This window comes from Hyla sarda, unplaced genomic scaffold (genome assembly GCF_029499605.1).
Source record: "Hyla sarda isolate aHylSar1 unplaced genomic scaffold, aHylSar1.hap1 scaffold_1645, whole genome shotgun sequence".
NCBI lineage: Eukaryota > Metazoa > Chordata > Amphibia > Anura > Hylidae > Hyla > Hyla sarda.
In genome coordinates, this window is record NW_026608283.1 from 69,359 (window position 1) to 77,908 (window position 8,550).

Sequence of the window (8,550 nt, forward strand, 5' to 3'; positions counted from 1 at the left end):
AGCATTAATCTTATTTTGTCAATTAGGAACATTCAGCACCCACCCGCTATCAAGGCAGCTGCCTATCATGTCATGCCCTACCTGCACAGGTGTGCTGGCTACTCAAATGATCCAATTAAGGAGGCCATTTAGTCAGCAGCAGCAGAAGTCCTGTGCCTGGACGCTCCAACAGGGGCCAGACACAAGCAGAAGCAGAAGCAGCAGAAGCAGCAGCAGCACCACCTTTTGTTTTTTGGCTGCAGCAGCAGCAAGGCCCACAGGGCTGACTAGCTGGCTAGCCAGCAAGCAGGTAGCAATGAAAGTAGGAATCTTTCTTTTTAACCCTGTAAGGGGGTGGTGCACTGTACCCGAAGATACTGCCATATCGGGTCAATGCATAGGGCGACGGAAGCAAGCTTCGAAATCGGCCCCCGTTCTCAAAAATCCATTTAATATATGGTCCCCAGATAGGGGACGTATCAGATATTAAACTGATAAGAACAGATACTACACTTGATCTTAGCCAAAAGGCCGAGAAGCGATAACCGTGAAAGGGGCGGGCCCAACAAGGTCCCCTTCATGGGCACTATCACTGCTTGCTGTCAGGGAGGCTGCCAGACAATTTTCCATGCACACTCTGGGCTGGGGGGCAGTCAACCACCAGTACACACAGCAGAACCTAAACCCATACCATTATTGCTAAGCAGCAAGACAGGGGCCCATTGCACTCCCACGGGGCCTTTTTAAATGCAATCCATAACCCGGATTTGCCAGGAACCCTTCTTACTCCTCCTACTTGCATGTGACACTGGGCTTAGGATCTGCATAGGAAACACACACACAAGCACACACCTACCTTTGTTGCCTGCAGATGCCTCCTTGGCTGTCCCCAAACGGTATCAAACCAACACCCACGGGAAGCTGTAAGCATAGAGGACATGCCTGCACCCCATTGGACTTACCTGTGTGGGTTAAATCCGGGTTATTTGACAACCTATGGCGGTGATGGTTCTGCTCAGGCAGAGCAGTGCTGATGCTCCTCATAAAGCTGTCGCTGCTGTGAAGGTTCTAGGTGACATCACAAATCCCTATGGTTACATACACAACAAAGCTGGGTTGTTGTTGTTTACACTCTGCAAGGCCTGTGGAAGTGAGTGACATCATAGCACTGTAGTTCTGAGGGTTCAAGATGGATGCAACAATCTCCTGTTGCTTCTATGAAGGCCGTAATAGACGACATCACCAAACAGCTCCATAGTCACATACACAGCAAAGGAGAGATGTTGTTTACACCTAGTGATGTCAGTGGTATTGAGTGACATCACAGCACAGTGCTAAGGCTCCTGGGCCTGGACACAGCAGCGGCTGCAATATCTCAACGGAGAATACGTTTATATCTATGTGTGTGTGTGCGCATATATATATATATATATATATATATATATATATATATATATATATATATATATTTCTCCGCCGAAATCACTTTTAAACCCATTTCCACCTTTTTTTCCCTTCTCTTCCTCTTACTTTTTTTTCACGTTTTTTTACGTTTTTCTCCTTTTCGCCTCTTTTCTGGGCGTATTATTCTTCTTTTTCTTCTTTTTTTTCGTCTAATGCATACCCCATCAGTGCAGCAATGCTTATTCAATACCGCCAGCAGATGGAGACACTGGGGGATAATTTTCTAAGGATTTATACTGATTTTTCCTGTCTGAATTTGTCGCACAGAAAGTTGCAGGCCAAATATGTGTGACATTTCTGCGACTTTAGCTTCTAGAGCATTTTTACAACATTATACATAGGTGCTGAATACATAAAAAGCGACTGTTCAGCGACAGACAAGTCGCATCGGCTGAAAGTAGGCCAGAATGTCAGTCCATGTTGGAGCAGGTTTAGATACAGTCTAAAGCATAGATCTCAAAGTCTGTGCACAGAATTTAGCAAGGGCCTCGCACCTTCTGATGCATCAGGTAGGTGCACAATAGCATAGCCTAACCCTCTGTACTTTGGTCTATATTGATGCGGGACATAGACAGCCAGCTGATGACCAATCCATTAGTGCAATGGATGGCTGGAAGCATTTGTCTTTGCCTTTGCAATACCACAGAAGCAATGCATGGTCAATGTACAGCAATGACACACCTGTGTGAACAGCCAGGAGACCCCCCCCCCCCCCCCCCATGTTATGTTACATAGTTACATAGTTAGTACGGTCGAAAAAAGACATATGTCCATCACGTTCAACCAGGGAATTAAGGGGTAGGGGTGTGGCGCGATATTGGGGAAGGGATGAGATTTTATATTTCTTCATAAGCATTAATCTTATTTTGTCAATTAGGAACATTCAGCACCCACCCGCTATCAAGGCAGCTGCCTATCATGTCATGCCCTACCTGCACAGGTGTGCTGGCTACTCAAATGATCCAATTAAGGAGGCCATTTAGTCAGCAGCAGCAGAAGTCCTGTGCCTGGACGCTCCAACAGGGGCCAGACACAAGCAGAAGCAGAAGCAGCAGAAGCAGCAGCAGCACCACCTTTTGTTTTTTGGCTGCAGCAGCAGCAAGGCCCACAGGGCTGGCTAGCTGGCTAGCCAGCAAGCAGGTAGCAATGAAAGTAGGAATCTTTCTTTTTAACCCTGTAAGGGGGTGGTGCACTGTACCCGAAGATACTGCCATATCGGGTCAATGCATAGGGCGACGGAAGCAAGCTTCGAAATCGGCCCCCGTTCTCAAAAATCCATTTAATATATGGTCCCCAGATAGGGGACGTATCAGATATTAAACTGATAAGAACAGATACTACACTTGATCTTAGCCAAAAGGCCGAGAAGCGATAACCGTGAAAGGGGCGGGCCCAACAAGGTCCCCTTCATGGGCACTATCACTGCTTGCTGTCAGGGAGGCTGCCAGACAATTTTCCATGCACACTCTGGGCTGGGGGGCAGTCAACCACCAGTACACACAGCAGAACCTAAACCCATACCATTATTGCTAAGCAGCAAGACAGGGGCCCATTGCACTCCCACGGGGCCTTTTTAAATGCAATCCATAACCCGGATTTGCCAGGAACCCTTCTTACTCCTCCTACTTGCATGTGACACTGGGCTTAGGATCTGCATAGGAAACACACACACAAGCACACACCTACCTTTGTTGCCTGCAGATGCCTCCTTGGCTGTCCCCAAACGGTATCAAACCAACACCCACGGGAAGCTGTAAGCATAGAGGACATGCCTGCACCCCATTGGACTTACCTGTGTGGGTTAAATCCGGGTTATTTGACAACCTATGGCGGTGATGGTTCTGCTCAGGCAGAGCAGTGCTGATGCTCCTCATAAAGCTGTCGCTGCTGTGAAGGTTCTAGGTGACATCACAAATCCCTATGGTTACATACACAACAAAGCTGGGTTGTTGTTGTTTACACTCTGCAAGGCCTGTGGAAGTGAGTGACATCATAGCACTGTAGTTCTGAGGGTTCAAGATGGATGCAACAATCTCCTGTTGCTTCTATGAAGGCCGTAATAGACGACATCACCAAACAGCTCCATAGTCACATACACAGCAAAGGAGAGATGTTGTTTACACCTAGTGATGTCAGTGGTATTGAGTGACATCACAGCACAGTGCTAAGGCTCCTGGGCCTGGACACAGCAGCGGCTGCAATATCTCAACGGAGAATACGTTTATATCTATGTGTGTGTGTGCGCATATATATATATATATATATATATATATATATATATATATATATATATATATATATATATTTCTCCGCCGAAATCACTTTTAAACCCATTTCCACCTTTTTTTCCCTTCTCTTCCTCTTACTTTTTTTTCAAGTTTTTTTACGTTTTTCTCCTTTTCGCCTCTTTTCTGGGCGTATTATTCTTCTTTTTCTTCTTTTTTTTCGTCTAATGCATACCCCATCAGTGCAGCAATGCTTATTCAATACCGCCAGCAGATGGAGACACTGGGGGATAATTTTCTAAGGATTTATACTGATTTTTCCTGTCTGAATTTGTCGCACAGAAAGTTGCAGGCCAAATATGTGTGACATTTCTGCGACTTTAGCTTCTAGAGCATTTTTACAACATTATACATAGGTGCTGAATACATAAAAAGCGACTGTTCAGCGACAGACAAGTCGCATCGGCTGAAAGTAGGCCAGAATGTCAGTCCATGTTGGAGCAGGTTTAGATACAGTCTAAAGCATAGATCTCAAAGTCTGTGCACAGAATTTAGCAAGGGCCTCGCACCTTCTGATGCATCAGGTAGGTGCACAATAGCATAGCCTAACCCTCTGTACTTTGGTCTATATTGATGCGGGACATAGACAGCCAGCTGATGACCAATCCATTAGTGCAATGGATGGCTGGAAGCATTTGTCTTTGCCTTTGCAATACCACAGAAGCAATGCATGGTCAATGTACAGCAATGACACACCTGTGTGAACAGCCAGGAGACCCCCCCCCATGTTATGTTACATAGTTACATAGTTAGTACGGTCGAAAAAAGACATATGTCCATCACGTTCAACCAGGGAATTAAGGGGTAGGGGTGTGGCGCGATATTGGGGAAGGGATGAGATTTTATATTTCTTCATAAGCATTAATCTTATTTTGTCAATTAGGAACATTCAGCACCCACCCGCTATCAAGGCAGCTGCCTATCATGTCATGCCCTACCTGCACAGGTGTGCTGGCTACTCAAATGATCCAATTAAGGAGGCCATTTAGTCAGCAGCAGCAGAAGTCCTGTGCCTGGACGCTCCAACAGGGGCCAGACACAAGCAGAAGCAGAAGCAGCAGAAGCAGCAGCAGCACCACCTTTTGTTTTTTGGCTGCAGCAGCAGCAAGGCCCACAGGGCTGGCTAGCTGGCTAGCCAGCAAGCAGGTAGCAATGAAAGTAGGAATCTTTCTTTTTAACCCTGTAAGGGGGTGGTGCACTGTACCCGAAGATACTGCCATATCGGGTCAATGCATAGGGCGACGGAAGCAAGCTTCGAAATCGGCCCCCGTTCTCAAAAATCCATTTAATATATGGTCCCCAGATAGGGGACGTATCAGATATTAAACTGATAAGAACAGATACTACACTTGATCTTAGCCAAAAGGCCGAGAAGCGATAACCGTGAAAGGGGCGGGCCCAACAAGGTCCCCTTCATGGGCACTATCACTGCTTGCTGTCAGGGAGGCTGCCAGACAATTTTCCATGCACACTCTGGGCTGGGGGGCAGTCAACCACCAGTACACACAGCAGAACCTAAACCCATACCATTATTGCTAAGCAGCAAGACAGGGGCCCATTGCACTCCCACGGGGCCTTTTTAAATGCAATCCATAACCCGGATTTGCCAGGAACCCTTCTTACTCCTCCTACTTGCATGTGACACTGGGCTTAGGATCTGCATAGGAAACACACACACAAGCACACACCTACCTTTGTTGCCTGCAGATGCCTCCTTGGCTGTCCCCAAACGGTATCAAACCAACACCCACGGGAAGCTGTAAGCATAGAGGACATGCCTGCACCCCATTGGACTTACCTGTGTGGGTTAAATCCGGGTTATTTGACAACCTATGGCGGTGATGGTTCTGCTCAGGCAGAGCAGTGCTGATGCTCCTCATAAAGCTGTCGCTGCTGTGAAGGTTCTAGGTGACATCACAAATCCCTATGGTTACATACACAACAAAGCTGGGTTGTTGTTGTTTACACTCTGCAAGGCCTGTGGAAGTGAGTGACATCATAGCACTGTAGTTCTGAGGGTTCAAGATGGATGCAACAATCTCCTGTTGCTTCTATGAAGGCCGTAATAGACGACATCACCAAACAGCTCCATAGTCACATACACAGCAAAGGAGAGATGTTGTTTACACCTAGTGATGTCAGTGGTATTGAGTGACATCACAGCACAGTGCTAAGGCTCCTGGGCCTGGTCACAGCAGCGGCTGCAATATCTCAACGGAGAATACGTTTATATCTATGTGTGTGTGTGCGCATATATATATATATATATATATATATATATATATATATATTTCTCCGCCGAAATCACTTTTAAACCCATTTCCACCTTTTTTTCCCTTCTCTTCCTCTTACTTTTTTTTCACGTTTTTTTTACGTTTTTCTCCTTTTCGCCTCTTTTCTGGGCGTATTATTCTTCTTTTTCTTCTTTTTTTTCGTCTAATGCATACCCCATCAGTGCAGCAATGCTTATTCAATACCGCCAGCAGATGGAGACACTGGGGGATAATTTTCTAAGGATTTATACTGATTTTTCCTGTCTGAATTTGTCGCACAGAAAGTTGCAGGCCAAATATGTGTGACATTTCTGCGACTTTAGCTTCTAGAGCATTTTTACAACATTATACATAGGTGCTGAATACATAAAAAGCGACTGTTCAGCGACAGACAAGTCGCATCGGCTGAAAGTAGGCCAGAATGTCAGTCCATGTTGGAGCAGGTTTAGATACAGTCTAAAGCATAGATCTCAAAGTCTGTGCACAGAATTTAGCAAGGGCCTCGCACCTTCTGATGCATCAGGTAGGTGCACAATAGCATAGCCTAACCCTCTGTACTTTGGTCTATATTGATGCGGGACATAGACAGCCAGCTGATGACCAATCCATTAGTGCAATGGATGGCTGGAAGCATTTGTCTTTGCCTTTGCAATACCACAGAAGCAATGCATGGTCAATGTACAGCAATGACACACCTGTGTGAACAGCCAGGAGACCCCCCCCCCCCCCCCCCCCCCCATGTTATGTTACATAGTTACATAGTTAGTACGGTCGAAAAAAGACATATGTCCATCACGTTCAACCAGGGAATTAAGGGGTAGGGGTGTGGCGCGATATTGGGGAAGGGATGAGATTTTATATTTCTTCATAAGCATTAATCTTATTTTGTCAATTAGGAACATTCAGCACCCACCCGCTATCAAGGCAGCTGCCTATCATGTCATGCCCTACCTGCACAGGTGTGCTGGCTACTCAAATGATCCAATTAAGGAGGCCATTTAGTCAGCAGCAGCAGAAGTCCTGTGCCTGGACGCTCCAACAGGGGCCAGACACAAGCAGAAGCAGAAGCAGCAGAAGCAGCAGCAGCACCACCTTTTGTTTTTTGGCTGCAGCAGCAGCAAGGCCCACAGGGCTGGCTAGCTGGCTAGCCAGCAAGCAGGTAGCAATGAAAGTAGGAATCTTTCTTTTTAACCCTGTAAGGGGGTGGTGCACTGTACCCGAAGATACTGCCATATCGGGTCAATGCATAGGGCGACGGAAGCAAGCTTCGAAATCGGCCCCCGTTCTCAAAAATCCATTTAATATATGGTCCCCAGATAGGGGACGTATCAGATATTAAACTGATAAGAACAGATACTACACTTGATCTTAGCCAAAAGGCCGAGAAGCGATAACCGTGAAAGGGGCGGGCCCAACAAGGTCCCCTTCATGGGCACTATCACTGCTTGCTGTCAGGGAGGCTGCCAGACAATTTTCCATGCACACTCTGGGCTGGGGGGCAGTCAACCACCAGTACACACAGCAGAACCTAAACCCATACCATTATTGCTAAGCAGCAAGACAGGGGCCCATTGCACTCCCACGGGGCCTTTTTAAATGCAATCCATAACCCGGATTTGCCAGGAACCCTTCTTACTCCTCCTACTTGCATGTGACACTGGGCTTAGGATCTGCATAGGAAACACACACACAAGCACACACCTACCTTTGTTGCCTGCAGATGCCTCCTTGGCTGTCCCCAAACGGTATCAAACCAACACCCACGGGAAGCTGTAAGCATAGAGGACATGCCTGCACCCCATTGGACTTACCTGTGTGGGTTAAATCCGGGTTATTTGACAACCTATGGCGGTGATGGTTCTGCTCAGGCAGAGCAGTGCTGATGCTCCTCATAAAGCTGTCGCTGCTGTGAAGGTTCTAGGTGACATCACAAATCCCTATGGTTACATACACAACAAAGCTGGGTTGTTGTTGTTTACACTCTGCAAGGCCTGTGGAAGTGAGTGACATCATAGCACTGTAGTTCTGAGGGTTCAAGATGGATGCAACAATCTCCTGTTGCTTCTATGAAGGCCGTAATAGACGACATCACCAAACAGCTCCATAGTCACATACACAGCAAAGGAGAGATGTTGTTTACACCTAGTGATGTCAGTGGTATTGAGTGACATCACAGCACAGTGCTAAGGCTCCTGGGCCTGGACACAGCAGCGGCTGCAATATCTCAACGGAGAATACGTTTATATCTATGTGTGTGTGTGCGCATATATATATATATATATATATATATATATATATATATATATATATATATATATATTTCTCCGCCGAAATCACTTTTAAACCCATTTCCACCTTTTTTTCCCTTCTCTTCCTCTTACTTTTTTTTCACGTTTTTTACGTTTTTCTCCTTTTCGCCTCTTTTCTGGGCGTATTATTCTTCTTTTCTTCTTTTTTTTCGTCTAATGCATACCCCATCAGTGCAGCAATGCTTATTCAATACCGCCAGCAGATGGAGACACTGGGGGATAATTTTCTAAGGATTTATA

At 46.2% G+C, this 8,550-nt stretch overlaps 4 non-coding genes across 4 annotated transcripts; all 4 read right to left on the bottom strand.

The window, feature by feature from the left end:
* Positions 1–331: 331 nt before the first annotated feature.
* LOC130311547 (U2 spliceosomal RNA) lies at positions 332–522 on the bottom strand. Its single transcript, XR_008859882.1, has one exon. It is a non-coding gene; the product is annotated as a U2 spliceosomal RNA (small nuclear RNA).
* Positions 523–2,625: 2,103 nt separating this feature from the next.
* LOC130311548 (U2 spliceosomal RNA) lies at positions 2,626–2,816 on the bottom strand. Its single transcript, XR_008859883.1, has one exon. It is a non-coding gene; the product is annotated as a U2 spliceosomal RNA (small nuclear RNA).
* A 2,100-nt stretch (positions 2,817–4,916) lies between these two features.
* Positions 4,917–5,107, bottom strand: LOC130311549 (U2 spliceosomal RNA). The gene has a single exon (XR_008859884.1). It is a non-coding gene; the product is annotated as a U2 spliceosomal RNA (small nuclear RNA).
* Positions 5,108–7,202: 2,095 nt separating this feature from the next.
* On the bottom strand, positions 7,203–7,393 carry LOC130311550 (U2 spliceosomal RNA). The gene has a single exon (XR_008859885.1). It is a non-coding gene; the product is annotated as a U2 spliceosomal RNA (small nuclear RNA).
* Between the last annotated feature and the right edge of the window lie 1,157 nt (positions 7,394–8,550).